The sequence below is a fragment of the Pelobates fuscus genome, chromosome 13, assembly GCF_036172605.1.
Source record: "Pelobates fuscus isolate aPelFus1 chromosome 13, aPelFus1.pri, whole genome shotgun sequence".
Taxonomy (NCBI): domain Eukaryota; kingdom Metazoa; phylum Chordata; class Amphibia; order Anura; family Pelobatidae; genus Pelobates; species Pelobates fuscus.
In genome coordinates this window covers 58,334,689-58,361,838 of record NC_086329.1, presented here as the reverse complement: position 1 = coordinate 58,361,838, position 27,150 = coordinate 58,334,689, and the positions used below count along the sequence as shown (strand labels likewise).

General features: G+C 41.2%; 56 pseudogenes; all 56 read left to right on the top strand.

The window, feature by feature from the left end:
* Positions 1–4,474: 4,474 nt before the first annotated feature.
* Positions 4,475–4,593, top strand: LOC134584261 (5S ribosomal RNA; annotated as a pseudogene).
* A 134-nt stretch (positions 4,594–4,727) lies between these two features.
* LOC134584663 (5S ribosomal RNA) lies at positions 4,728–4,846 on the top strand (annotated as a pseudogene).
* Positions 4,847–5,486: 640 nt separating this feature from the next.
* On the top strand, positions 5,487–5,605 carry LOC134584239 (5S ribosomal RNA; annotated as a pseudogene).
* Positions 5,606–5,738: 133 nt separating this feature from the next.
* Positions 5,739–5,857, top strand: LOC134584299 (5S ribosomal RNA; annotated as a pseudogene).
* A 387-nt stretch (positions 5,858–6,244) lies between these two features.
* On the top strand, positions 6,245–6,363 carry LOC134583690 (5S ribosomal RNA; annotated as a pseudogene).
* A 134-nt stretch (positions 6,364–6,497) lies between these two features.
* Positions 6,498–6,616, top strand: LOC134584302 (5S ribosomal RNA; annotated as a pseudogene).
* A 134-nt stretch (positions 6,617–6,750) lies between these two features.
* On the top strand, positions 6,751–6,869 carry LOC134583602 (5S ribosomal RNA; annotated as a pseudogene).
* A 640-nt stretch (positions 6,870–7,509) lies between these two features.
* On the top strand, positions 7,510–7,628 carry LOC134584580 (5S ribosomal RNA; annotated as a pseudogene).
* Positions 7,629–7,762: 134 nt separating this feature from the next.
* On the top strand, positions 7,763–7,881 carry LOC134583595 (5S ribosomal RNA; annotated as a pseudogene).
* A 133-nt stretch (positions 7,882–8,014) lies between these two features.
* Positions 8,015–8,133, top strand: LOC134583916 (5S ribosomal RNA; annotated as a pseudogene).
* Positions 8,134–8,520: 387 nt separating this feature from the next.
* On the top strand, positions 8,521–8,639 carry LOC134584591 (5S ribosomal RNA; annotated as a pseudogene).
* Positions 8,640–8,773: 134 nt separating this feature from the next.
* Positions 8,774–8,892, top strand: LOC134583904 (5S ribosomal RNA; annotated as a pseudogene).
* A 134-nt stretch (positions 8,893–9,026) lies between these two features.
* Positions 9,027–9,145, top strand: LOC134584661 (5S ribosomal RNA; annotated as a pseudogene).
* A 386-nt stretch (positions 9,146–9,531) lies between these two features.
* Positions 9,532–9,650, top strand: LOC134583630 (5S ribosomal RNA; annotated as a pseudogene).
* A 426-nt stretch (positions 9,651–10,076) lies between these two features.
* LOC134583794 (5S ribosomal RNA) lies at positions 10,077–10,195 on the top strand (annotated as a pseudogene).
* Positions 10,196–10,329: 134 nt separating this feature from the next.
* LOC134584326 (5S ribosomal RNA) lies at positions 10,330–10,448 on the top strand (annotated as a pseudogene).
* A 387-nt stretch (positions 10,449–10,835) lies between these two features.
* Positions 10,836–10,954, top strand: LOC134583629 (5S ribosomal RNA; annotated as a pseudogene).
* A 428-nt stretch (positions 10,955–11,382) lies between these two features.
* LOC134583773 (5S ribosomal RNA) lies at positions 11,383–11,501 on the top strand (annotated as a pseudogene).
* Positions 11,502–12,170: 669 nt separating this feature from the next.
* On the top strand, positions 12,171–12,289 carry LOC134583872 (5S ribosomal RNA; annotated as a pseudogene).
* Positions 12,290–12,423: 134 nt separating this feature from the next.
* On the top strand, positions 12,424–12,542 carry LOC134584426 (5S ribosomal RNA; annotated as a pseudogene).
* A 134-nt stretch (positions 12,543–12,676) lies between these two features.
* On the top strand, positions 12,677–12,795 carry LOC134583718 (5S ribosomal RNA; annotated as a pseudogene).
* Positions 12,796–13,171: 376 nt separating this feature from the next.
* Positions 13,172–13,290, top strand: LOC134583901 (5S ribosomal RNA; annotated as a pseudogene).
* A 386-nt stretch (positions 13,291–13,676) lies between these two features.
* LOC134583868 (5S ribosomal RNA) lies at positions 13,677–13,795 on the top strand (annotated as a pseudogene).
* Positions 13,796–13,929: 134 nt separating this feature from the next.
* On the top strand, positions 13,930–14,048 carry LOC134583580 (5S ribosomal RNA; annotated as a pseudogene).
* A 134-nt stretch (positions 14,049–14,182) lies between these two features.
* Positions 14,183–14,301, top strand: LOC134584645 (5S ribosomal RNA; annotated as a pseudogene).
* Positions 14,302–14,982: 681 nt separating this feature from the next.
* Positions 14,983–15,101, top strand: LOC134584588 (5S ribosomal RNA; annotated as a pseudogene).
* A 134-nt stretch (positions 15,102–15,235) lies between these two features.
* Positions 15,236–15,354, top strand: LOC134584243 (5S ribosomal RNA; annotated as a pseudogene).
* A 428-nt stretch (positions 15,355–15,782) lies between these two features.
* On the top strand, positions 15,783–15,901 carry LOC134583714 (5S ribosomal RNA; annotated as a pseudogene).
* A 639-nt stretch (positions 15,902–16,540) lies between these two features.
* LOC134584482 (5S ribosomal RNA) lies at positions 16,541–16,659 on the top strand (annotated as a pseudogene).
* Positions 16,660–16,793: 134 nt separating this feature from the next.
* LOC134583853 (5S ribosomal RNA) lies at positions 16,794–16,912 on the top strand (annotated as a pseudogene).
* Positions 16,913–17,835: 923 nt separating this feature from the next.
* LOC134583825 (5S ribosomal RNA) lies at positions 17,836–17,954 on the top strand (annotated as a pseudogene).
* A 134-nt stretch (positions 17,955–18,088) lies between these two features.
* Positions 18,089–18,207, top strand: LOC134583638 (5S ribosomal RNA; annotated as a pseudogene).
* A 134-nt stretch (positions 18,208–18,341) lies between these two features.
* Positions 18,342–18,460, top strand: LOC134583713 (5S ribosomal RNA; annotated as a pseudogene).
* A 386-nt stretch (positions 18,461–18,846) lies between these two features.
* LOC134583886 (5S ribosomal RNA) lies at positions 18,847–18,965 on the top strand (annotated as a pseudogene).
* A 134-nt stretch (positions 18,966–19,099) lies between these two features.
* On the top strand, positions 19,100–19,218 carry LOC134583929 (5S ribosomal RNA; annotated as a pseudogene).
* A 133-nt stretch (positions 19,219–19,351) lies between these two features.
* LOC134584503 (5S ribosomal RNA) lies at positions 19,352–19,470 on the top strand (annotated as a pseudogene).
* A 385-nt stretch (positions 19,471–19,855) lies between these two features.
* LOC134583786 (5S ribosomal RNA) lies at positions 19,856–19,974 on the top strand (annotated as a pseudogene).
* A 134-nt stretch (positions 19,975–20,108) lies between these two features.
* Positions 20,109–20,227, top strand: LOC134584545 (5S ribosomal RNA; annotated as a pseudogene).
* Positions 20,228–20,361: 134 nt separating this feature from the next.
* On the top strand, positions 20,362–20,480 carry LOC134584530 (5S ribosomal RNA; annotated as a pseudogene).
* Positions 20,481–20,866: 386 nt separating this feature from the next.
* On the top strand, positions 20,867–20,985 carry LOC134583610 (5S ribosomal RNA; annotated as a pseudogene).
* Positions 20,986–21,119: 134 nt separating this feature from the next.
* Positions 21,120–21,238, top strand: LOC134584088 (5S ribosomal RNA; annotated as a pseudogene).
* Positions 21,239–21,371: 133 nt separating this feature from the next.
* On the top strand, positions 21,372–21,490 carry LOC134583912 (5S ribosomal RNA; annotated as a pseudogene).
* A 134-nt stretch (positions 21,491–21,624) lies between these two features.
* Positions 21,625–21,743, top strand: LOC134583867 (5S ribosomal RNA; annotated as a pseudogene).
* Positions 21,744–21,877: 134 nt separating this feature from the next.
* Positions 21,878–21,996, top strand: LOC134584607 (5S ribosomal RNA; annotated as a pseudogene).
* A 134-nt stretch (positions 21,997–22,130) lies between these two features.
* Positions 22,131–22,249, top strand: LOC134583657 (5S ribosomal RNA; annotated as a pseudogene).
* Positions 22,250–22,634: 385 nt separating this feature from the next.
* LOC134583785 (5S ribosomal RNA) lies at positions 22,635–22,753 on the top strand (annotated as a pseudogene).
* Positions 22,754–22,887: 134 nt separating this feature from the next.
* On the top strand, positions 22,888–23,006 carry LOC134584544 (5S ribosomal RNA; annotated as a pseudogene).
* A 134-nt stretch (positions 23,007–23,140) lies between these two features.
* Positions 23,141–23,259, top strand: LOC134584529 (5S ribosomal RNA; annotated as a pseudogene).
* A 387-nt stretch (positions 23,260–23,646) lies between these two features.
* Positions 23,647–23,765, top strand: LOC134583877 (5S ribosomal RNA; annotated as a pseudogene).
* Positions 23,766–24,153: 388 nt separating this feature from the next.
* Positions 24,154–24,272, top strand: LOC134583609 (5S ribosomal RNA; annotated as a pseudogene).
* A 134-nt stretch (positions 24,273–24,406) lies between these two features.
* LOC134583978 (5S ribosomal RNA) lies at positions 24,407–24,525 on the top strand (annotated as a pseudogene).
* Positions 24,526–24,659: 134 nt separating this feature from the next.
* Positions 24,660–24,778, top strand: LOC134583829 (5S ribosomal RNA; annotated as a pseudogene).
* A 134-nt stretch (positions 24,779–24,912) lies between these two features.
* Positions 24,913–25,031, top strand: LOC134583864 (5S ribosomal RNA; annotated as a pseudogene).
* Positions 25,032–25,165: 134 nt separating this feature from the next.
* LOC134583739 (5S ribosomal RNA) lies at positions 25,166–25,284 on the top strand (annotated as a pseudogene).
* Positions 25,285–25,418: 134 nt separating this feature from the next.
* Positions 25,419–25,537, top strand: LOC134583828 (5S ribosomal RNA; annotated as a pseudogene).
* Positions 25,538–26,471: 934 nt separating this feature from the next.
* LOC134583654 (5S ribosomal RNA) lies at positions 26,472–26,590 on the top strand (annotated as a pseudogene).
* The last annotated feature ends 560 nt before the right edge of the window (positions 26,591–27,150 follow it).

Sequence of the window (27,150 nt, the reverse complement as noted above, 5' to 3'; positions counted from 1 at the left end):
AATATTTGACAGAAAAGATGGGTCTGGCAAGTCTTGTTCTCGTAGAACACTACGGGCTGCACCTGTGTCAACTAGAAATGTGGTGGGGTGGCCTTCAATGGGCAAAGTCACTGTGGCAAGTGGCCCCCCCTTATCCCCTGTAGACACTGCCATTACAGGGGTTACAGACACAGGCTTGCCAGTTTCCTATTCATCGGGTTCCTCAACTATTGGGACCCCTTTTTCGGTCTTAGTGACCGGGGCAGGTCTGGATGGCTTTCTTATCTCTCTTTTGGGTTCCGGGCAATCACTTTTAAAATGACCTTTAGCTTTGCAATTAAAGCAGAAGCTATCCTCTGGTCTGGTGCCCCTGGGAACAGGGATACTGCGTGATACCATAAGAGGAGCAGAGCTTGGCCTTTTGGGGGTCTGGGCAGATTCTAGGCCCCTAGCAACTAAAAGCAGGGTATCCAGGGGAACAACCTTATATTCAGGGCGTGCAGCAATAATTCCCTTGCGTATAGAGTCTTTAACGCCTTGGACAAACGCACCTGACAGCATTTGTGAATGAATTTTGTCAGTAAGATCAAACCCCAAATCTGTGAACATTTGATACAGTCTTGCATGAAACTTTTCCACTGATTCTCCTTTTTCTTGAACAACATCAGTAAGGCCAGCAGCCTGATCTGCAAGTTTGTCCTTAGCCCATTCTCTTAATTGGGTGCAAAAGGTTACCCCGGAGGGGTAATCAACATCACTGGAAAGCAGATCTGTACTGAGGTGACGGGCCATACTTGGCCAATAGGCATCCCCTGCTTTAATAGCACAAATGCTGAGTAGATCACGCCATGCGGCGGAATAAGTCTTTTGAATTTGAACTATCCCTCGGTAAAAAGGCATAGGCTGTTTTTCTGGGTCGGGGAGCGATTTCATTAATGCGCTAGCTTGAGTGGGGTTAAAGGCAACATATTTAGAAGGGGCCTGTTCTCCCCGACCCTTGTGGCCAAAAGGGTCATCGATAGAACGGTGAGTTGGGGCTCCCGCGGCAAGCTCCGATGAGACATGGGACACCCTGTCCATCTCGTCATCATCGAATTCTATGATATTGGCTCTTTTGCGTGGTGCAGGGCCCGAATGAGGTGAAAGGATCGGTGGTTGGGAACGAGCCCCAGATGCAGGGGTGGCTAGTGAGTCATAACCTGGGGATAGGTAGTCACCGGGGATTACCGGCATCAGGGCCGAACTGGGGGCCGCCATATTGGTGGCCGGAGAAGGTGCTACATTAGGGTTAAGGGAAGAAGCGGCGGCCATGTTGGAAGAGGGCACATCCGGGGCAGACTGTGTCGGACTGGGCATGACCGGGACCTGGGGAGTGGCTTGGGGAAGGGGTAGTGGATATCCGGGATAGGGCAGAGTCATGGGATACGGGAAGGGGTAGGGCCAGGCTGGGGAGGGGAAGGAGGTGGGGTATTGGACTGGGGTGGAGATGGGAGGGGGAGGAGTCGGGGCGAGGGTGGAAGAGGTGGTTAGTTGGGCGGATGAGGAGGGGAGGGGGTCATGAACGGAGAGGGAGCGTAGGGAAGGAATGGCAGATGAAATGTTAGGGGGAGGTACAGCAGGTAGCGTAGGGATGGACGAGGATGATGGGAATGTTAGGGACGGGGAGGGGGAAAAGAAAGATCCATCAGAATTCAGGACCGGGCAAACAGGGGAGGTGGCGGGATGAGTGTTAGGAGGATTGGGAGCGGGGAACATAGTCAGCTGGCTATCACCTACTGCTGACTGAACCTTGGGGATAGACGTCCCCTGGGCGCCACTTTGGGGCGCTGGCTGAGGGTAGACCCCAGCAACGCAATTCTGATGATACACAAACAATTTCACACCCTTGTGATTTATTTCTTCCTCAACCCAACCTTCTAGCTGAATAGCCTTCGCTACTCTGTACCATGCTTCAGCAGTCTTTAATAAACCATTATCTGTAAGCTTGCCTTTCATTTCTGCCAGTAACTTACGCCAACTTTCTGGTTGCAATCTTCCACCCGTTGGTACAGTAATTTTACATACCTTTGCAATCTTTACAACACCTTTAACCATCTCCTCACCCTCTCTGTTTTCTACCAAATCACATGCTAACCAGCCCTTATTGGGCTTGCTTAAATCCTGCCCCATAATCCCTTTACCCCTATACCAGCGTCCTAGATATAGGGAGAGAGAAGGAAAACGGAACAAGAATGTCTACAATGCTCGACTGCCACCCGAGAACCGTAAAACTTTCTCAGGTGCGTCTTCCCAAAACGTAGACTAGTCACTGAATCCGCCTACCCGGGGTGGTAGACACGGATTGGAGCGAGGTGAGAAGTGTGTGACCAATCACTTCTCCTTCAAGAGGAATGGGAGTGGATAGTATAATAATATAGGAAGTACAGAAAAGATGAAAGGCAAGGAAAATCCTTAGAGACAGACACAGGAGTTCATGAGACTCCTATTAAACAAACAAGACAACAATACAGTTGAAATACAGTGCATGCATCACAATTCAAATGAAATCAACAATAATTCCTTTCCTTTACTCGTGTGCTTACTCCAAAGTCACCTCCCTCAATCCCGTAGTATCTTACTACCAACGGCCAAGGATAACAGCTAACACCGGTCCGAAATCCATATGCCTCCCTCGTCACAGCAGCCCACTCGTAGTGTCTGCGCTACCCTCACCCTTGTAGTGCCCCTATAAAGACCCACTTTATAAGTCCCACTACTCCGTGGTGATGAAGACAGCAATGCCTGCCCGAATTCACACACCACAAAATAAAAATTGGAATGGCTCCAGCTCAGCGCTCAAAGCTGGAGGGTACCACCACTCTGCAAGCAGAGTAACGTGCACAGAGAAGCTAGCTAGGCTATCAAAGTGACACAAGAAGGATCCCCAGGAAACTATGAGTCTACACAATCTCCACAGATCCAACACACCTCTTTTTCCCTACAGCCCCAGCCACGAGGCTCCTAAAAGAGTTAAACAGGAAAAGATGACCCCCAGGAACACATCCACAGGTCAACCCCCCTTTTTCCCTACAACCACAGCACAGTGGTTCCTAAAAGGAGTAAAACAGGCAACAGAAGACCCAGGCAAATCCCCTCAGGTCCACCCCCCTTTATCCCAAAAGAGGTAAAATACAAACAGATAAACAGACAAACCGAAGACCCAGGCAAATCCCCTCAGGTCCACCCCCCTTTATCCCAAAAAGGGGAAAACAAGCAAGACAGAACCCCAGGCAAAACCCCTGCAGGTCCACCCCCCCTTTATCTCAAAATGGGGAAACAAGCAAACAATTCAAACACACCCAGGCAACAGATAGACTAAAATGCAGGTAAACAAGTGAGTAACGAGACACCGGGCAAGATATTACCTGTCTTTGATGTCCTCCCGGGAAGCAGTCACAGACACGTGGACGGGTCAATCAAAGGGGCCGGAACGTACCGGTGGCTCTGCAGAAGTCTCTACCGTGTATCTGGAGGTGATCAATCTCCCTTCCTTCCCCCTGGATTCCTCCGTCCACCCTTGTCTTCCTTAGGACGGCTCACCGGCCGGACATAGCCCGATGCCCCACGTTGGGCGCCAAGTTGTTATGGTACTTTTTGAAAGTAAACCAAAATGTTCAAAGTCTATCTGTTCCTGTCCAAATCAATAAATTAAATTGCGTATATACGCTGAAGTAATTAAGTCTGACACACGAGGTTCAGGTTAAAATAACTTCGAGAAAGTTTATTGGCAAGTGAAGTAAAAGCGGGCGCGCAGGCCCTTTTAAGAGGCATTTTGCGTCATCATTGATTATTAGAATATCAGCAAATAAACATCATCAATTGGATTAATTGTTAAGTGACGGAGTTAGTGTCTTACCTATTGGTTAGTAAAATTAAGAGGTTAGTCCCGTGCCCACCCATCAGAGGTGGGATTATTCTGGACACGGGTGGGGGACAAGGGGGTCCTAAGCGTCATTTTACACGGTCAATGATATCAGGCTTTATGTCCAGGTGCAAGGTCTCTTATGAATAGAACATTTCATTACTACTGTGTTCTGTGGCCTTCAAACTGTACTATCTTACAAGCTCTAAGGAGTAGCCAGCAAGTCTTAAGGAGTAGCCAGCACCTCCTGGTACTTGTCCTTGAAGGAAACACAGTCTTTGTCTACTGTATTAATTGGGTTGAGAAGTTCAGTCACGTAATGTAGTTTTAAAATGAACAAGTTAAGTCATGAGGACAAAATGGGGGATTGAAGAAGTCAGGTTAGGAGGACAAAATGGAGGACGAAGTCACAGTATAAAGTTAAAATGGAGTTAGTACAATAATTCAATACAAGTACAATAAAGATTTTTTAATAATTCCACATCAATGTCATAATCAGATCACTTTTTTCCCTATCCAGAAGCGTCTTGTCTTTTGTCACAACCAGTGTTTGATATTCTACCAACATCAGTGAAATTGCATTCTATTAATTTTGCCTATGGCCATACCAGTCTGAAAATGCCTGATCTCGTCAGATCTCAGAAGCCATCCAGACTCGGGACTGGTTAGTACTTGTATGGGAGACCAACTAGGAACCCCAGGTGCCATAAGCTTTTCTTTATTTCTTTTTTGCATTATGATGTCATAATCAGATCACTTTTTTCCCTATCCAGAAGCGTCTTGTCTTTTGTCGCAACCAGTGTTTGATATTCTACCAACATCAGTGAAATTGCATTCAATTAGTTATGACTATGGCCATACCAGTCTGAAAATGCCTGATCTCGTTAGATTTCAGAAGCCATCCAGACTCGGGCCTGGTTAGCACTTGTATGGGAGACCAACTGGGAACCTCAGGTGCCATAAGCTTTTGTTTATTTTTTTTTTGCATTATGATGTCATAATCAGATCACTTTTTTCCCTATCCAGAAGCGTCTTGTCTTTTGTCGCAACCAGTGTTTGATATTCTACCAACATCAGTGAAATTGCATTCAATTAAATTTGCCTATGGCCATACCAGTCTGAAAATGCCTGATATTGTCAGATCTCAGAAGCCATCCAGACTCGGGACTGGTTAGTACTGGTATGGGAGACCAACTAGGAACCTCAGATACAATACTCTTTTGTTTATTTCTTTTTTGCATTATGATGTTATAATCAGATCACTTTTTTCCCTATCCAGAAGCGTCTTGTCTTTTGTCGATATCAGTGTTTGATATTCTACCAACATCAGTGAAATTGCATTCAATTAAGTTTGCCTATGGCCATACCAGTCTGAAAATGCCTGATTTCGTCAGATCTCAAAAGCCATCCAGACTCGTGACTGGTTAGTACTTGTATGGGAGACCAATTCGGAACCTCAGGTGCCATAAGCTTTTCTTTATTTCTTTTTTGCATTATGATGTCATAATCAGATCACTTTTTTCCCTATCCAGAAGTGTCTTGTCTGTTGTCGCAACCAGTGTTTGATATTCTACCAACATCAGTGAAATTGCATTCAATTAATTTTGCCTATGGCCATACCAGTCTGAAAATACCTGATCTCGTCAGATCTCAGAAGCCATGCAGACTTGGGCCTGGTTAGTACTTGTATGGGAGACCAACTAGGAACCTCAGGTGCCATAAGCTTTTCTTTATTTCTTTTTTGCATTATGATGTCATAATCAGATCACTTTTTCCCTATCCAGAAGCTTCTTGTCTTTTGTCGCAACCAGTGTTTGATATTCTACCAACATCAGTGAATTTGCATTCAATTAATTTTGCCTATGGCCATACCAGTCAGAAAATGCCTGATCTCGTCAGATCTCAGTAACCATCCAGACTCGGGCCTGGTTAGTACTTGTATGGGAGACCAACTAGGAACCTCAGGTGCCATAAGCTTTTGTTTATTTCTTTTTTGCATTATGATGTCATAATCAGATCACTTTTTTCCCTATCCAGAAGCGTCTTGTCTGTTGTCGCAACCAGTGTTTGATATTCTACCAACATCAGTGAAATTGCATTCAATTAATTTTGCCCATGGCCATACCAGTCTGAAAATGCCTGATCTCGTCAGATCTCAGAAGCCATCCATACTCAGGACTGGTTAGTACTTGTATGGGAGACCAACTAGGAACCTCAGGTGCCATAAGCTTTTCTTTATTTCTTTTTTGCATTATGATGTCATAATCAGATCACTTTTTTCCCTATCCAGAAGCGTCTTGTCTTTTGTCGCAACCAGTGTTTGATATTCTACCAACATCAGTGAAATTGCATTCATTTAATTTTGCCTATGGCCATTCCAGTCTGAAAATGCCTGATCTCGTCAGATCTCAGAAGCCATCCAGACTCGGGACTGGTTAGTACTTGTATGGGAGACCAACTAGGAACCTCAGGTGTCATAAGTTTTTGTTTATTTCTTTTTTGCATTATGATGTCACAATCAGATCACTTTTTTCCCTATCCAGAAGCGTCTTGTCTTTTGTCACAACCAGTGTTTGATATTCAACCAACATCAGTGAAATTGCATTCTATTAATTTTGCCTATGGCCATACCAGTCTGAAAATGCCTGATCTCGTCAGATCTCAGAAGCCATTCAGACTCGGGACTGGTTAGTACTTGTATGGGAGACCAACTAGGAACTTCAGGTGCCATAAGCTTTTCTTTATTTCTTTTTTGCATTATGATGTCATAATCAGATCACTTTTTTCCCTATCCAGAAGCGTCTTGTCTTTTGTCGCAACCAGTGTTTGATATTCTACCAACATCTGTGAAATTGCATTCAATTAGTTATGACTATGGCCATACCAGTCTGAAAATGCCTGATCTCGTTAGATTTCAGAAGCCATCCAGACTCAGGCTTGGTTAGTACTTGTATGGGAGACCAACTGGGAACCTCAGGTGCCATAAGCTTTTGTTTATTTTTTTTTTGCATTATGATGTCATAATCAGATCACTTTTTTCCCTATCCAGAAGCGTCTTGTCTTTTGTCGCAACCAGTGTTTGATATTCTACCAACATCAGTGAAATTGCATTCAATGAAATTTGCCTTTGGCCTTACCAGTCTGAAAATGCCTGATATCGTCAGATCTCAGAAGCCATCCAGACTCGGGACTGGTTAGTACTGGTATGGGAGACCAACTAGGAACCTCAGATACAATACTCTTTTGTTTATTTCTTTTTTGCATTATGATGTTATAATCAGATCACTTTTTTCCCTATCCAGAAGCGTCTTGTCTTTTGTCGATATCAGTGTTTGATATTCTACCAACATCAGTGAAATTGCATTCAATTAAGTTTGCCTATGGCCATACCAGTCTGAAAATGCCTGATCTTGTCAGATCTCAAAAGCCATCCAGACTCGGGACTGGTTAGTACTTGTATGGGAGACCAACTCGGAACCTCAGGTGCCATATGGTTTTGTTTATTTCTTTTTTGCATTATGATGTCATAATCAGATCACTTTTTTCCCTATCCAGAAGCGTCTTGTCTTTTGTCGCAACCAGTGTTTGATATTCTACCAACATCAGTGAAATTGCATTCAATTAATTTTGCCTATGGCCATACCAGTCTGAAAATGCCTGATCTCGTCAGATCTCAAAAGCCATCCAGACTCGGGACTGGTTAGTACTTGTATGGGAGACCAACTCGGAACCTCAGGTGCCATAAGCTTTTCTTTATTTCTTTTTTGCATTATGATGTCATAATCAGATCACTTTTTTCACTATCCAGAAGTGTCTTGTCTGTTGTCGCAACCAGTGTTTGATATTCTACCAACATCAGTGAAATTGCATTCAATTAATTTTGCCTATGGCCATACCAGTCTGAAACTGCCTGATTTCGTCAGATCTCAGAAGCCATGCAGACTTGGGCCTGGTTAGTACTTGTATGGGAGACCAACTAGGAACCTCAGGTGCCATAAGCTTTTCTTTATTTCTTTTTTGCATTATGATGTCATAATCAGATCACTTTTTCCCTATCCAGAAGCTTCTTGTCTTTTGTCGCAACCAGTGTTTGATATTCTACCAACATCAGTGAATTTGCATTCAATTAATTTTGCCTATGGCCATACCAGTCTGAAAATGCCTGATCTCGTCAGATCTCAGTAACCATCCAGACTCGGGCCTGGTTAGTACTTGTATGGGAGACCAACTAGGAACCTCAGGTGCCATAAGCTTTTGTTTATTTCTTTTTTGCATTATGATGTCATAATCAGATCACTTTTTTCCCTATCCAGAAGCGTCTTGTCTTTTGTCGCAACCAGTGTTTGATATTCTACCAACATCAGTGAAATTGCATTCAATTAGTTATGACTATGGCCATACCAGTCGGAAAATGTTTGATCTCGTCAGATCTCAGAAGCCATCCAGACTCGGGTCTGGTTAGTACTTGTATGGGAGATCAACTAGGAACCTCAGGGTCCATAAGTTTTTGTTTATTTCTTTTTTGCATTATGATGTCATAATCAGATCACTTTTTTCCCTATCCAGAAGCGTCTTGTGTTTTGTCGCAACCAGTGTTTGATATTCTACCAACATCAGTGAAATTGCATTCAATTAATTTTGCCTATGGCCATACCAGTCTGAAAATGCCTGATCTCGTCAGATCTCAGAAGCCATCCAGACTCGGGACTGGTTAGTACTTGTATGGGAGACCAACTAGGAACCTCAGGTGCCATAAGGTTTTGTTTATTTCTTTTTTGCATTATGATGTCATAATCAGATCACTTTTTTCCCTATCCAGAAGCGTCTTGTCTTTTATCACAACCAGTGTTTGATATTCTACCAACATCATCTAAATTGCATTAAATTAATTTTGCCTATGGCCATACCAGTCTGAAAATGCCTGATCTCGTCATATCTCAGAAGCCATCCAGACTCGGGACTGGTTCGTACTTGTATGGGAGACCAACTAGGAACCTCAGGTGCCATAAGCTTTTCTTTATTTCTTTTTTGCATTATGATGTCATAATCAGATCACTTTTTTCCCTATCCAGAAGCGTCTTGTCTTTTGTCGCAACCAGTGTTTGATATTCTACCAACATCAGTGAAATTGCATTCAATTAGTTATGACTATGGCCATACCAGTCTGAAAATGCCTGATCTCGTTAGATTTCAGAAGCCATCCAGACTCGGGCCTGGTTAGCACTTGTATGGGAGACCAACTGGGAACCTCAGGTGCCATAAGCTTTTGTTTATTTTTTTTTTGCATTATGATGTCATAATCAGATCACTTTTTTCCCTATCCAGAAGCGTCTTGTCTTTTGTCGCAACCAGTGTTTGATATTCTACCAACATCAGTGAAATTGCATTCAATTAATTTTGCCTATGGCCATACCAGTCTGAAAATGCCTGATATCATCAGATCTCAGAGCCATCCAGACTCGGGACTGGTTAGTACTTGTATGGGAGACCAACTAGGAACCTCATGTGCCATAAGCTTTTGTTTATTTCTTTTTTGCATTATGATGTCATAATCAGATCACTTTTTTCCCTATCCAGAAGCTTCTTGTCTTTTGTCGCAACCAGTGTTTGATATTTTACCAACATCAGTGAAATTGCATTCGATTGATGTTGCCTATGGCCATACCAGTCTGAAAATGCCTGATCTCGTCAGATCTCAGAAGCCATCCAGACTCGGGCCTGGTTAGTACTTGTATGGGAGACCAACTAGGAACCTCACCTGCCATAAGCTTTTGTTTATTTCTTTTTTGCATTATGATGTCATAATCAGATCATTTTTTCCCTATCCAGAAGTGTCTTGTCTTTTGTCGCAACCAGTGTTTGATATTCTACCAACATCAGTGAAATTGCATTCAATTAATTTTGCCTATGGCCATACCAGTCTGAAAATGCCTGACCGCATCAGATCTCTGAAGCTATCCAGACTCGGGACTGGTTAGTGCTCAGATCTCTGAAGCTATCCAGACTCGGGACTGGTTAGTACTTGTATGGGAGACCAACTAGGGACCTCAGGTGCCTTAAGCTTTTCTTTATTTCTTTTTTGCATTATGATGTCATAATCAAATCGCTTTTTTCCCTATCCAGAAGCGTCTTGTCTTTTGTCGCAACCAGTGTTTGATATTCTACCAACATCAGTGAAATTGCATTCATTTAATTTGGCTATGGCCATACCAGTTTGAATATGCCTGATCTCGTCAGATCTCAGAAGTCATCCAGACTCGGGACTGGTTAGTACTGGTATGGGAGACCAACTAGGAACCTCAGGTGCCATAAGGTTTTGTTTATTTATTTTTTGCATTATGATGTCATAATCAGATCACTTTTTTCCCTATCCAGAAGTGTCTTGTCTTTTGTCGATATCAGTGTTTGATATTCTACCAACATCAGTGAAATTGCATTCAATTTATTTTGCCTATGGCCATACCAGTCTGAAAATGCCTGATCTCGTCAGATCTCAGAAGCCATCCAGTCTCGGGCCTGGTTAGTACTTGTATGGGAGACCAACTAAGAACCTCAGGTGCTATAAGTTTTTCTTTATTTCTTTTTTGCATTATGATGTCATTATCAGATCCCTTTTTTCCCTATCCAGAAGCGTCTTGTCGTTTGTCGCAACCAGTGTTTGATATTCTACCAACATCAGTGAAATTGCATTCAATTAATTTTGTCTGTGGCCATACCAGTCTGAAAATGCCTGATCTCGTCAAATCTCAGAATCCATCCAGACTCGGGCATGGTTAGCACTTGTATGGGAGACCAACTGGGAACCTCAGGTGCCATAAGCTTTTGTTTATTTCTTTTTTGCATTATGATGTCATAATCAGATCACTTTTTTCCCTATCCAGAAGCTTCTTGTCTTTTGTCGCAACCAGTGTTTGATATTTTACCAACATCAGTGAAATTGCATTCGATTGATTTTGCCTATGGCCATACCAGTCTGAAAATGCCTGATCTCGTCAGATCTCAGAAGCCATCCAGACTCGGGCCTGGTTAGTACTTGTATGGGAGACCAACTAGGAACCTCACCTGCCATAAGCTTTTGTTTATTTCTTTTTTGCATTATGATGTCATAATCAGATCATTTTTTCCCTATCCAGAAGTGTCTTGTCTTTTGTCGCAACCAGTGTTTGATATTCTACCAACATCAGTGAAATTGCATTCAATTAATTTTGCCTATGGCCATACCAGTCTGAAAATGCCTGACTGCATCAGATCTCTGAAGCTATCCAGACTCGGGACTGGTTAGTGCTCAGATCTCTGAAGCTATCCAGACTCGGGACTGGTTAGTACTTGTATGGGAGACCAACTAGGAACCTCAGGTGCCATAAGGTTTTGTTTATTTCTTTTTTGCATTATGATGTCATAATCAGATCACTTTTTTTCCCTATCCAGAAGCGTCTTGTCTTTTGTCGCAACCAGTGTTTGATATTCTACCAACATCAGTGAAATTGCATACAATTAATTTTGCCTATGGCCATACCAGTCTGAAAATGCCTGATCTCGTCAGATCTCAGAAGCCATCCAGACTCGGGACTGGTTAGTACTTGTATGGGAGACCAACTAGGAACCTCAGATGCAATACTCTTTTGTTTATTTCTTTTTTGCATTATGATGTCATAATCAGATCACTTTTTCCCTATCCAGAAGCGTCTTGTCTTTTGTCGATATCAGTGTTTGATATTCTACCAACATCAGTGAAATTGCATTCAATTAATTTTGCCTATGGCCATACCAGTCTGAAAATGCCTGACTGCATCAGATCTCTGAAGCTATCCAGACTCGGGACTGGTTAGTGCTCAGATCTCTGAAGCTATCCAGACTCGGGACTGGTTAGTACTTGTATGGGAGACCAACTAGGAACCTCAGGTGCCATAAGCTTTTGTTTATTTATTTTTTGCATTATGATGTCATAATCAGATCACTTTTTTCCCTATCCAGAAGCGTCTTGTCTTTTGTCGCAACCAGTGTTTGATATTCTACCAACATCAGTGAAATTGCATTCAATTAATTTTGGCTATGGCCATACCAGTCTGAAAATGCCAGATCTCAGAAGCCATCCAGATTCGGGACTGGTTAGTACTTGTATGGGAGACCAACTAGGGACCTCAGGTGCCATAAGCTTTTCTTTATTTCTTTTTTGCATTATGATGTCATAATCAGATCGCTTTTTTCCCTATCCAGAAGCGTCTTGTCTTTTGTCGCAACCAGTGTTTGATATTCTACCAACATCAGTGAAATTGCATTCATTTAATTTGGCTATGGCCATACCAGTTTGAATATGCCTGATCTCGTCAGATCTCAGAAGCCATCCAGACTCGGGACTGGTTAGTACTGGTATGGGAGACCAACTAGGAACCTCAGGTGCCATAAGGTTTTGTTTATTTATTTTTTGCATTATGATGTCATAATCAGATCACTTTTTTCCCTATCCAGAAGTGTCTTGTCTTTTGTCGATATCAGTGTTTGATATTCTACCAACATCAGTGAAATTGCATTCAATTTATTTTGCCTATGGCCATACCAGTCTGAAAATGCCTGATCTCGTCAGATCTCAGAAGCCATCCAGTCTCGGGCCTGGTTAGTAATTGTATGGGAGACCAACTAAGAACCTCAGGTGCCATAAGCTTTTCTTTATTTCTTTTTTGCATTATGATGTCATTATCAGATCCCTTTTTTCCCTATCCAGAAGCGTCTTGTCGTTTGTCGCAACCAGTGTTTGATATTCTACCAACATCAGTGAAATTGCATTCAATTAATTTTGTCTGTGGCCATACCAGTCTGAAAATGCCTGATCTCGTCAAATCTCAGAAGCCATCCAGACTCGGGCATGGTTAGTACTTGTATGGGAGACCAACTAGGAACCTCAGGTGCCATAAGCTTTTCTTTATTTCTTTTTTGCATTATGATGTCATAATCAGATCACTTTTTTCCCTATCCAGAAGCGTCTTGTCTTTTGTCGCAACCAGTGTTTGATATTCTACCAACATCAGTGAAATTGCATTCATTTAATTTTGTCTGTGGCCATACCAGTCTGAAAATGCCAGATCTCAGAAGCCATCCAGACTCGGGACTGGTTAGTACTTGTATAGGAGACCAACTAGGAACCTCAGGTGCCATAAGCTTTTCTTTATTTCTTTTTTGCATTATGATGTCATAATCAGATCACTTTTTCCCTATCCAGAAGCTTCTTGTCATTTGTCGCAACCAGTGTTTGATATTCTACCAACATCAGTGAAATTGCATTCAATTAATTTTTCCTATGGCCATACTAGTCTGAAAATGCCTGATCTCGTCAGATCTCAGAAGCCATGCAGACTTGGGCCTGGATAGTACTTGTATGGGAGACCAACTAGGAACCTCAGGTGCCATAAGCTTTTCTTTATTTCTTTTTTGCATTATGATGTCATAATCAGATCACTTTTTTCCCTATCCAGAAGCGTCTTGTCTTTTGTCGCAACCAGTGTTTGATATTCTACCAACATCAGTGAAATTGCATTCATTTAATTTGGCTATGGCCATACCAGTCTGAAAATGCCTGATCTCGTCAGATCTCAGAGGCCATCCAGACTCGGGACTGGTTAGTACTTGTATGGGAGACCAACTAGGAACCTCAGGTGCCATAAGGTTTTGTTTATTTCTTTTTTGCATTATGATGTCATAATCAGATCACTTTTTTCCCTATCCAGAAGCGTCTTGTCTTTTGTCACAACCAGTGTTTGATATTCTACCAACATCAGTGAAATTGCATTCAATTAATTTCGTCTATGGCCATACCAGTCTGCAAATGCCTGATCTCGTCAGATCTCAGAAGCCATCCAGACTCGGGACTGGTTAGTACTTGTATGGGAGACCAACTAGGAACCTCAGGTGCAATACTCTTTTGTTTATTTCTTTTTTGCATTATGATGTCATAATCAGATCACTTTTTTCCCTATCCAGAAGCGTCTTGTCTTTTGTCACAACCAGTGTTTGATATTCTACCAACATCAGTGAAATTGCATTCAATTAAATTTGCCTATGGCCATACCAGTCTGAAAATGCCTGATCTCGTCAGATCTCAGAAGCCATCCAGACTCGGGACTGGTTAGTACTTGTATGAGAGACCGACTAGGAACCTCAGGTGCCATAAGCTTTTCTTTATTTCTTTTTTGCATAATGATGTCATAATCAGATCACTTTTTTCCCTATCCAGAAGCGTCTTGTCTTTTGTCGATATCAGTGTTTGATATTCTACCAACATCAGTGAAATTGCATTCAGTTAAGTTTGCATATGGCCATACCAGTCTGAAAATGCCTGATCTCGTCAAATCTCAGAAGCCATCCAGACTCGGGACTGGTTAGTACTTGTATGGGAGACCAACTAGGAACCTCAGGTGCCATAAGCTTTTCTTTATTTCTTTTTTGCATTATGATGTCATAATCAGATCACTTTTTTCCCTATCCAGAAGCGTCTTGTCTTTTGTCGCAACCAGTGTTTGATATTCTACCAACATCAGTGAAATTGCATTCATTTAATTTTGCCTATGGCCATACCAGTCTGAAAATGCCTGACCGCATCAGATCTTTGAAGCTATCCAGACTCGGGACTGGTTAGTGCTCAGATCTCTGAAGCTATCCAGACTCGGGACTGGTTAGTACTTGTATGGGAGACCAACTAGGAACCTCAGGTGCCATAAGGTTTTGTTTATTTCTTTTTTGCATTATGATGTCATAATCAGATCACTTTTTTCCCTATCCAGAAGCGTCTTGTCTTTTGTCGCAACCAGTGTTTGATATTCTACCAACATCAGTGAAATTGCATTCAATTAATTTTGCCTATGGCCATACCAGTCTGAAAATGCCTGATCTCGTCAGATCTCAGACGCCATCCAGACTCGGGACTTGTTAGTACTTGTATGGGAGACCAACTAGGAACCTCAGATGCAATACTCTTTTGTTTATTTCTTTTTTGCATTATGATGTCATAATCAGATCACTTTTTTCCCTATCCAGAAGCGTCTTGTCTTTTGTCGATATCAGTGTTTGATATTCTACCAACATCAGTGAAATTGCATTCAATTAATTTTGCCTATGGCCATACCAGTCTGAAAATGCCTGATCTCGTCAGATCTCAGAAGCCATCCAGACTCGGGCCTGGTTAGTACTTGTATGGGAGACCAACTAGGAACCTCAGGTGCCATAAGCTTTTGTTTATTTATTTTTTGCATTATGATGTCATAATCAGATCACTTTTTTCCCTATCCAGAAGCGTCTTGTCTTTTGTCGCAACCAGTGTTTGATATTCTACCAACATCAGTGAAATTGCAATCAATTAATTTTGTTTATGGCCATACCAGTCTGAAAATGCCTGATCTCGTCAGATCTCAGAAGCCATCCAGACTCGGGACTGGTTAGTACTTGTATGGGAGACCAACTAGGAACCTCAGATGCCATAAGCTTTTCTTTATTTCTTTTTTGCATTATGATGTCATAATCAGATCACTTTTTTCCCTATCCAGAAGCGTCTTGTCTTTTGTCGCAACCAGTGTTTGATATTCTACCAACATCAGTGAAATTGCATTCATTTAATTTTGCCTATGGCCATACCAGTCTCAAAATGCCTGATCGCATCAGATCTCTGAAGCTATCCAGACTCGGGACTAGTTAGTGCTCAGATCTCTGAAGCTATCCAGACTCGGGACTGGTTAGTACTTGTATGGGAGACCAACTTGGAACCTCAGGTGCCATAAGGTTTTGTTTATTTCTTTTTTGCATTATGATGTCATAATCAGATCACTTTTTTCCCTATCCAGAAGCGTCTTGTCTTTTGTCGCAACCAGTGTTTGATATTCTACCAACATCAGTGAAATTGCATTCAATTAATTTTGCCTATGGCCATACCAGTCTGAAAATGCCTGATCTCGTCAGATCTCAGAAGCCATCCAGACTCGGGACTGGTTAGTACTTGTATGGGAGACCAACTAGGAAGCTCAGATGCAATACTCTTTTGTTTATTTCATTTTTGCATTATGATGTCATAATCAGATCACTTTTTTCCCTATCCAGAAGCGTCTTGTCTTTTGTCGATATCAGTGTTTGATATTCTACCAACATCAGTGAAATTGCATTCAAATAATTTTGCCTATGGCCATACCAGTCTGAAAATGCTTGATCTCGTCAGATATCAGAAGCCATCCAGACTCAGGCATGGTTAGTACTTGTATGGGAGACCAACTAGGAACCTCAGGTGTCATAAGCTTTTGTTTTTTTCTTTTTTGCATTATGATGTCATAATCAGATCACTTTTTTCCTATCCAGAAGTGTCTTGTCGTTTGTCGCAACCAGTGTTTGATATTCTACCAACATCAGTGAAATTGCATTCAATTAATTTTGTCTATGGCCATACCAGTCTGAAAATGCCTGATCTCGTCAGATCTCAGAAGCCATTCAGAGTCGGGCCTGGTTAGCACTTGTGTGGTAGATCAACTAGGAACCTCAGGTGCCATAAGCTTTTGTTTATTTCTTTTTTGCATTATGATGTCATAATCAGATCGCTTTTTTCCCTATCCAGAAGTGTCTTGTCTTTTGTCGCAACCAGTGTTTGATATTCTACCAACATCAGTGAAATTGCATTCAATTAAGTTTGCCTATGGCCATACCAGTCTGAAAATGCCTGATCTCGTCAGATCTCAGAAACCATCCAGACTCGGGACTGGTTAGTACTTGTATGGGAGACCATCTAGGAACCTCAGGTGCCATAAGGTTTTGTTTATTTCTTTTTTGCATTATGATGTCATAATCAGATCACTTTTTTCCCTATCCAGAAGCGTCTTGTCTTTTGTCACAACCAGTGTTTGATATTCTACCAACATCAGTGAAATTGCATTCAATTAATTTTGCCTATGGCCATACCAGTCTGAAAATGCCTGATCTCGTCAGATCTCAGAAGCCATCCAGACTCGGGACTGGTTAGTACTTGTATGAGAGACCAACTAGGAACCTCAGGTGCCAAAAGCTTTTCTTTATTTCTTTTTTGCATTATGATGTCATAATCAGATCACTTTTTTCCCTATCCAGAAGCGTCTTGTCTTTTGTCGATATCAGTGTTTGATATTCTACCAACATCAGTGAAATTGCATTCAATTAAGTTTGCCAATGCCATACCAGTCTGAAAATGCTAGATCTCAGAAGCCATCCCGACTCGGGACTGGTTAGTACTTGTATGGGAGACCAACTAGGAACCTCAGGTGCCATAAGCTTTTCTTTAATTCTTTTTTGCATTATGATGTCATAATCAGATCACTTTTTTCCCTATCCAGAAGCGTCTTGTCTTTTGTCGCAACCAGTGTTTGATATTCTACCAACATCAGTGAAATTGCATTCATTTAATTTTGCCTATGGCCATACCAGTCTGAAAATGCCTGACCGCATCAGATCTCTGAAGCTATCCAGACTCAGGACTGGTTAGTGCTCAGATCTCTGAAGCTATCCAGACTCGGGACTGGTTAGTACTTGTATGGGAGACCAACTAGGAACCTCAGGTGCCATAAGGTTTTGTTTATTTCTTTTTTGCATTATGATGTCATAATCAGATCACTTTTTTCCCTATCCAGAAGCGTCTTGTCTTTTGTCGCAACCAGTGTTTGATATTCTACCAACATCAGTGAAATTGCATTCAATTAATTTTGCCTATGGCCATCCCAGTCTGAAAATGCTTGATCTCGTCAGATCTCAGAAGCCATCCAGACTCGGGACTGGTTAGTACTTGTATGGGAGACCAACTAGGAACCTCAGATGCAATACTCTTTTGTTTATTTCTTTTTTGCATTATGATGTCATAATCAGATCACTTTTTTCCCTATCCAGAAGCGTCTTGTCTTTTGTCGATATCAGTGTTTGATATTCTACCAACATCAGTGAAATTGCATTCAATTAATTTTTCCTATGGCCATACCAGTCTGAAAATGCTTGATCTCGTCAGATCTCAGAAGCCATCCAGACTCGGCACTGGTTAGTACTTGTATGGGAGACCAACTAGGAACCTCAGGTGCCGTAAGCTTTTCTTTATTTCTTTTTTGCATTATGATGTCATAATCAGATCACTTTTTTCCCTATCCACAAGCGTCTTGTCTTTTGTCGCAACCAGTGTTTGATATTCTACTAACATCAGTGAAATTGCATTCAATTAATTTTGCCTATGGCCATACCAGTCTGAAAATGCCTGATCTCGTCAGATCTCAGAAGCCATGCAGACTTGGGCCTGGTTAGTACTTGTATGGGAGACCAACTAGGAACCTCAGGTGCCATAAGCTTTTCTTTATTTCTTTTTTGCATTATGATGTCATAATCAGATCACTTTTTTCCCTATCCAGAAGCGTCTTGTCTTTTGTCGCAACCAGTGTTTGATATTCTACCAACATCAGTGAAATTGCATTCAATTAATTTTGCCTATGGCCATACCAGTCTGAAAATGCCTGATCTCGTCAGATCTCAGAAGCCATCCAGACTCGGGACTGGTTAGTACTTGTATGGGAGACCAACTAGGAAGCTCAGATGCAATACTCTTTTGTTTATTTCTTTTTTGCATTATGATGTCATAATCAGATCACTTTTTTCCCTATCCAGAAGCGTCTTGTCTTTTGTCGATATCAGTGTTTGATATTCTACCAACATCAGTGAAATTGCATTCTAATAATTTTGCCTATGGCCATACCAGTCTGAAAATGCTTGATCTCGTCAGATATCAGAAGCCATCCAGACTCAGGCATGGTTAGTACTTGTATGGGAGACCAACTAGGAACCTCAGGTGCCGTAAGGTTTTGTTTATTTCTTTTTTGCATTATGATGTCATAATCAGATCACTTTTTTCCCTATCCAGAAGCGTCTTGTCTTTTGTCGCAACCAGTGTTTGATATTCTACCAACATCAGTGAAATTGCATTCATTTAATTTGGCTATGGCCATACCAGTTTGAATATGCCTGATCTCGTCAGATCTCAGAAGCCATCCAGACTCGGGACTGGTTAGTACTTGTATGGGAGACCAACTAGGAACCTCAGGTGCCATAAGGTTTTGTTTATTTATTTTTTGCATTATGATGTCATAATCAGATCACTTTTTTCCCTATCCAGAAGTGTCTTGTCTTTTGTCGATATCAGTGTTTGATATTCTACCAACATCAGTGAAATTGCATTCAATTAATTTTGCCTATGGCCATACCAGTCTGAAAATGCCTGACCTCGTCAGATCTCAGAATCCATGCAGACTTGGGCCTGGTTAGTACTTGTATGGGAGACCAACTAGGAACCTCAGGTGCCATAAGCTTTTCTTTATTTCTTTTTTGCATTATGATGTCATAATCAGATCACTTTTTTCCTATCCAGAAGCTTCTTGTCATTTGTCGCAACCAGTGTTTGATATTCTACCAACATCAGTGAATTTGCATTCAATTAATTTTGCCTATGGTCATACCAGTCTGAAAATACCTGATCTCGTCAGATCTCAGTAACCATCCAGACTTGGGCCTGGTTAGTACTTGTATGGGAGACCAACTAGGAACCTCAGGTGCCATAAGCTTTTGTTTATTTCTTTTTTGCATTATGATGTCATAATCAGATCACGTTTTCCCTATCCAGAAGCGTCTTGTCTTTTGTCGCAACCAGTGTTTGATATTTTACCAACATCAGTGAAATTGCATTCGATTAATTTTGCCTATGGCCATACCAGTCTGAAAATGCCTGATCTCGTCAGATCTCAGAAGCTATTCAGACTCGGGCCTGGTTAGGACTTGTATGGGAGACCAACTAGGGACCTCACCTGCCATAAGCTTTTGTTTATTTCTTTTTTGCATTATGATGTCATAATCAGATCATTTTTTCCCTATCCAGAAGTGTCTTGTCTTTTGTCGCAACCAGTGTTTGATATTCTACCAACATCAGTGAAATTGCATTCAATCAATTTTGCCTATGGCCATACCAGTCTGAAAATGCCTGATCTCGTCAGATCTCAGAAGCCATCCAGACTCAGGACTGGTTAGTACTTGTATGGGAGACCAACTAGGAACCTCAGGTGCCATAAGGTTTTGTTTATTTCTTTTTTGCATTATGATGTCATAATCAGATCACTTTTTTTCCTATCCAGAAGCGTCTTGTCTTTTGTCACAACCAGTGTTTGATATTCTACCAACATCATCTAAATTGCATTCAATTAATTTTGCCTATGGCCATACCAGTCTGAAAATGCCTGATCTCGTCAGATCTCAGAAGCCATCCAGACTCGGGACTGGTTCGTACTTGTATGGGAGACCAACTAGGAACCTCAGGTGCCATAAGCTTTTCTTTATTTCTTTTTTGCATTATGATGTCATAATCAGATCACTTTTTTCCCTATCCAGAAGCGTCTTGTCTTTTGTCGCAACCAGTGTTTGATATTCTACCAACATCAGTGAAATTGCATTCAATTAGTTATGACTATGGCCATACCAGTCTGAAAATGCCTGATCTCGTTAGATTTCAGAAGCCATCCAGACTCGGGCCTGGTTAGTACTTGTATGGGAGACCAACTGGGAACCTCAGGTGCCATAAGGTTTTGTTTATTTTTTTTTTGCATTATGATGTCATAATCAGATCACTTTTTTCCCTATCCAGAAGCGTCTTGTCTTTTGTCGCAACCAGTGTTTGATATTCTACCAACATCAGTGAAATTGCATTCGATTAATTTTGCCTATGGCCATACCAGTCTGAAAATGCCTGATATCGTCATATCTCAGAAGCCATCCAGACTCGGGCCTGGTTAGTACTTGTATGGGAGAACAACTAGGAACCTCACCTGCCATAAGCTTTTGTTTATTTATTTTTTGCATTATGATGTCATAATCTGATCATTTTTTCCCTATCCAGAAGTGTCTTGTCTTTTGTCGCAACCAGTGTTTGATATTCTACCAACATCAGTGAAATTGCATTCAATAAATTTTGCCTATGGCCATACCAGTCTGAAAATGCCTGATATCGTCATATCTCAGAAGCCATCCAGACTCGGGACTGGTTAGTACTTGTTTGGGAGACCAACTAGGAACCTCAGGTGCCATAAGCTTTTCTTTATTTCTTTTTTGCATTATGATGTCATAATCAGATCACTTTTTTCCCTATCCAGAAGTGTCTTGTCTGTTGTCGCAACCAGTGTTTGATATTCTACCAACATCAGTGAAATTGCATTCAATAAATTTTGCCTATGGCCATACCAGTCTGAAAATGCCTGATCTCGTCAGATCTCAAAAGCCATCCAGACTCGGGCCTGGTTAGTACTTGTATGGGAGACCAACTAGGAACCTCAGGTGCCATAAGCTTTTGTTTATTTCTTTTTTGCATTATGATGTCATAATCAGATCACTTTTTCCCTATCCAGAACCGTCTTGTCTTTTGTCGCAACCAGTGTTTGATATTCTACCAACATCAGTGAAATTGCATTCAATTAATTTTGTCTATGGCCATACCAGTCTGAAAATGCCTGATCTCGTCAGATCTCAGAAGCCATCCAGACTCGGGCCTGGTTAGTACTTGTATGGGAGACCAACTAGGAACCTCAGGTGCCATAAGCTTTTCTTTATTTCCTTTTTGCATTATGATGTCATAATCAGATCGCTTTTTTCCCTATCCAGAAGTGTCTTGTCTTTTGTCGCAACCAGTGTTTGATATTCTACCAACATCAGTGAAATTGCATTCAATTAATTTCGTCTATGGCCATACCAGTCTGCAAATGCCTGATCTCGTCAGATCTCAGAAGCCATCCAGACTCGGGACTGGTTAGTACTTGTATGGGAGACCAACTAGGAACCTCAGGTGCAATACTCTTTTGTTTATTTCTTTTTTGCATTATGATGTCATAATCAGATCACTTTTTTCCCTATCCAGAAGCGTCTTGTCTTTTGTCACAACCAGTGTTTGATATTCTACCAACATCAGTGAAATTGCATTCAAGAAATTTTGCCTATGGCCATACCAGTCTGAAAATGCCTGATCTCGTCAGATCTCAGAAGCCATGCAGACTTGGGCCTGGTTAGTACTTGTATGGGAGACCAACTAGGAACCTCAGGTGCCATAAGCTTTTCTTTATTTCTTTTTTGCATTATGATGTCATAATCAGATCACTTTTTTCCCTATCCAGAAGTGTCTTGTCTGTTGTCGCAACCAGTGTTTGATATTCTACCAACATCAGTGAAATTGCATTCAATAAATTTTGCCTATGGCCATACCAGTCTGAAAATGCCTGATCTCGTCAGATCTCAGTAACCATCCAGACTTGGGCCTGGTTAGTACTTGTATGGGAGACCAACTAGGAACCTCAGGTGCCATAAGCTTTTGTTTATTTCTTTTTTGCATTATGATGTCATAATCAGATCACGTTTTCCCTATCCAGAAGCGTCTTGTCTTTTGTCGCAACCAGTGTTTGATATTTTACCAACATCAGTGAAATTGCATTCGATTAATTTTGCCTATGGCCATACCAGTCTGAAAATGCCTGATCTCGTCAGATCTCAGAAGCCATTCAGACTCGGGCCTGGTTAGGACTTGTATGAAAGACCAACTAGGGACCTCACCTGCCATAAGCTTTTGTTTATTTCTTTTTTGCATTATGATGTCATAATCAGATCATTTTTTCCCTATCCAGAAGTGTCTTGTCTTTTGTCGCAACCAGTGTTTGATATTCTACCAACATCAGTGAAATTGCATTCAATTAATTTTGCCTATGGCCATACCAGTCTGAAAATGCCTGATCTCGTCAGATCTCAGAAGCCATCCAGACTCAGGACTGGTTAGTACTTGTATGGGAGACCAACTAGGAACCTCAGGTGCCATAAGGTTTTGTTTATTTCTTTTTTGCATTATGATGTCATAATCAGATCACTTTTTTTCCTATCCAGAAGCGTCTTGTCTTTTGTCACAACCAGTGTTTGATATTCTACCAACATCATCTAAATTGCATTCAATTAATTTTGCCTATGGCCATACCAGTCTGAAAATGCCTGATCTCGTCAGATCTCAGAAGCCATCCAGACTCGGGACTGGTTCGTACTTGTATGGGAGACCAACTAGGAACCTCAGGTGCCATAAGCTTTTCTTTATTTCTTTTTTGCATTATGATGTCATAATCAGATCACTTTTTTCCCTATCCAGAAGCGTCTTGTCTTTTGTCGCAACCAGTGTTTGATATTCTACCAACATCAGTGAAATTGCATTCAATTAGTTATGACTATGGCCATACCAGTCTGAAAATGCCTGATCTCGTTAGATTTCAGAAGCCATCCAGACTCGGGCCTGGTTAGTACTTGTATGGGAGACCAACTGGGAACCTCAGGTGCCATAAGGTTTTGTTTATTTTTTTTTTTGCATTATGATGTCATAATCAGATCACTTTTTTCCCTATCCAGAAGCGTCTTGTCTTTTGTCGCAACCAGTGTTTGATATTCTACCAACATCAGTGAAATTGCATTCGATTAATTTTGCCTATGGCCATACCAGTCTGAAAATGCCTGATATCGTCATATCTCAGAAGCCATCCAGACTCGGGCCTGGTTAGTACTTGTATGGGAGAACAACTAGGAACCTCACCTGCCATAAGCTTTTGTTTATTTATTTTTTGCATTATGATGTCATAATCTGATCATTTTTTCCCTATCCAGAAGTGTCTTGTCTTTTGTCGCAACCAGTGTTTGATATTCTACCAACATCAGTGAAATTGCATTCAATTAATTTAGCCTATGGCCATACCAGTCGGAAAATGCTTGATCTCGTCTGATCTCGGAAGCCATCCAGACTCGGGCCTGGTTAGTACTTGTATGGGAGACCAACTAGGAACCTCAGGGTCCATAAGCTTTTGTTTATTTCTTTTTTGCATTATGATGTCATAATCAGATCACTTTTTTCCCTATCCAGAAGTGTCTTGTCTGATGTCGCAACCAGTGTTTGATATTCTACCAACATCAGTGAAATTGCATTCAATTAAATTTGCCTATGGCCATACCAGTCTGAAAATGCCTGATTTCGTCAGATCTCAGAAGCCATCCAGACTCAAGATTGGTTAGTACTTGTATGGGAGACCAACTAGGAACCTCAGGTGCCATAAGCTTTTCTTTATTTCTTTTTTTGCATTATGATGTCATAATCAGATCGCTTTTTTCCCTATCCAGAAGCGTCTTGTCTTTTGTCGCAACCAGTGTTTGATATTCTACCAACATCAGTGAAATTGCATTCAATAAATTTTGCCTATGGCCATACCAGTCTGAAAATGCCTGATATCGTCATATCTCAGAAGCCATCCAGACTCGGGACTGGTTAGTACTTGTTTGGGAGACCAACTAGGAACCTCAGGTGCCATAAGCTTTTCTTTATTTCTTTTTTGCATTATGATGTCATAATCAGATCACTTTTTTCCCTATCCAGAAGTGTCTTGTCTGTTGTCGCAACCAGTGTTTGATATTCTACCAACATCAGTGAAATTGCATTCAATAAATTTTGCCTATGGCCATACCAGTCTGAAAATGCCTGATCTCGTCAGATCTCAAAAGCCATCCAGACTCGGGCCTGGTTAGTACTTGTATGGGAGACCAACTAGGAACCTCAGGTGCCGTAAGCTTTTGTTTATTTCTTTTTTGCATTATGATGTCATAATCAGATCACATTTTTCCCTATCCAGAAGCGTCTTGTCTTTTGTCGCAACCAGTGTTTGATATTCTACCAACATCAGTGAAATTGCATTCAATTAATTTTGCCTATGGCCATACCAGTCTGAAAATGCCTGATCTCGTCAGATCTCAGAAGCCATCCAGACTCGGGACTGGTTAGTACTTGTATGGGAAACCAACTAGGAAGCTCAGATGCAATACTCTTTTGTTTATTTCTTTTTTGCATTATGATGTCATAATCAGATCACTTTTTTCCCTATCCAGAAGCGTCTTGTCTTTTGTCGCAACCAGTGTTTGATATTCTACCAACATCAGTGAAATTGCATTCAATTAATTTTGCCTATGGCCATACCAGTCTGAAAATGCCTGATCTCGTCAAATCTCAGAAGCCATCCAGACTCGGCACTGGTTAGTACTTGTATGGGAGACCAACTAGGAACCTCAGGTGCCATAAGCTTTTGTTTATTTCTTTTTTGCATTATGATGTCATAATCAGATCACTTTTTTCCCTATCCAGAAGCGTCTTGTCTTTTGTCGCAACCAGTGTTTGATATTCTACCAACATCAGTGAAATTGCATTCAATTAATTTATTCTATCGCCATACCACTCTGAAAATGCCTGATCTCGTCAGAACTCAGAAGCCATGCAGACTTGGGCCTGGTTAGTACTTGTATGGGAGACCAACTAGGAACCTCAAGTGCCGTAAGCTTTTGTTTATTTCTTTTTTGCATTATGATGTCATAATCAGATCACATTTTTCCCTATCCAGAAGTGTCTTGTCTTTTGTCGCAACCAGTGTTTGATATTCTACCAACATCAGTGAAATTGCATTCAATTAATTTTGCCTATGGCCATACCAGTCTGAAAATGCCTGATCTCGTCAGATCTCAGAAGCCATCCAGACTCGGGACTGGTTAGTACTTGTATGGGAAACCAACTAGGAAGCTCAGATGCAATACTCTTTTGTTTATTTCTTTTTTGCATTATGATGTCATAATCAGATCACTTTTTTCCCTATCCAGAAGCGTCTTGTCTTTTGTCGATATCAGTGTTTGATATTCTACCAACATCAGTGAAATTGCATTCAAACAATTTTGTCTATGGCCATACCAGTCTGAAAATGCTTGATATCGTCAGATCTCAGAAGCCATCCAGACTCAGGCATGGTTAGTACTTGTATGGGAGACCAACTAGGAACCTCAGGTGCCATAAGCTTTTCTTTATTTCTTTTTTGCATTATGATGTCATAATCAGATCGCTTTTTTCCCTATCCAGAAGTGTCTTGTCTTTTGTCGCAAGCAGTGTTTGATATTCTACCAACATCAGTGAAATTGCATTCAATTAATTTTGCCTATGTCCATACCAGTCTGAAAATGCCTGATCTCGTCATATCTCAGAAGCCATCCAGACTCGGGACTGGTTAGTACTTGTTTGGGAGACCAACTAGGAACCTCAGGTGCCATAAGCTTTTCTTTATTTCTTTTTTGCATTATGATGTCATAATCAGATCACTTTTTTCCCTATCCAGAAGCGTCTTGTCTTTTGTCGATATCAGTGTTTGATATTCTACCAACATCAGTGAAATATCATTCATTTAATTTTGCCTATGGCCATACCAGTCTGAAAATGCCTGACCGCCTCTGATCTCTGAAGCTATCCAGACTCGGAACTGGTTAGTGTTCAGATCTCTGAAGCTATCCAGACTCGAGACTGGTTAGTACTTGTATGGGAGACCAACTAGGAACCTCAGGTGCCATAAGGTTTTGTTTATTTCTTTTTTGCATTATGATGTCATAATCAGATCACTTTTTTCCCTATCCAGAAGCGTCTTGTCTTTTGTCGATATCAGTGTTTGATATTCTACCAACATCAGTGAAATTGCATTCAATTAATTTTGCCTATGGCCATACCAGTCTGAAAATGCCTGATCTCGTCGCATCTCAGAATCCATCCAGACTCGGGCCTGGTTAGTACTTGTATGGGAGACCAACTAGGAACCTCAGGTGCCATAAGCTTTTGTTTATTTATTTTTTGCATTATGATGTCATAATCAGATCACTTTTTTCCCTATCCAGAAGCGTCTTGTCTTTTGTCGCAACCAGTGTTTGATATTCTACCAACATCAGTGAAATTGCATTCAATTAATTTTGTCTATGGCCATACCAGTCTGAAAATGCCAGATCTCAGAAGCCATCCAGACTCGGGACTGGTTAGTACTTGTATGGGAGACCAACTAGGGACCTCAGGTGCCATAAGCTTTTCTTTATTTCTTTTTTGCATTATGATGTCATAATCAGATCACTTTTTTCCCTATCCAGAAGCGTCTTGTCTTTTGTCGCAACCAGTGTTTGATATTCTACCAACATCAGTGAAATTGCATTCATTTAATTTTGCCTATGGCCATACCAGTCTGAAAATGCCTGATCGCATCAGATCTCTGAAGCTATCCAGACTCGGGACTGGTTAGTGCTCAGATCTCTGAAGCTATCCAGACTCGGGACTGGTTAGTACTTGTATGGGAGACCAACTAGGAACCTCAGTTGCCATAAACTTTTGTTTATTTCTTTTTTGCATT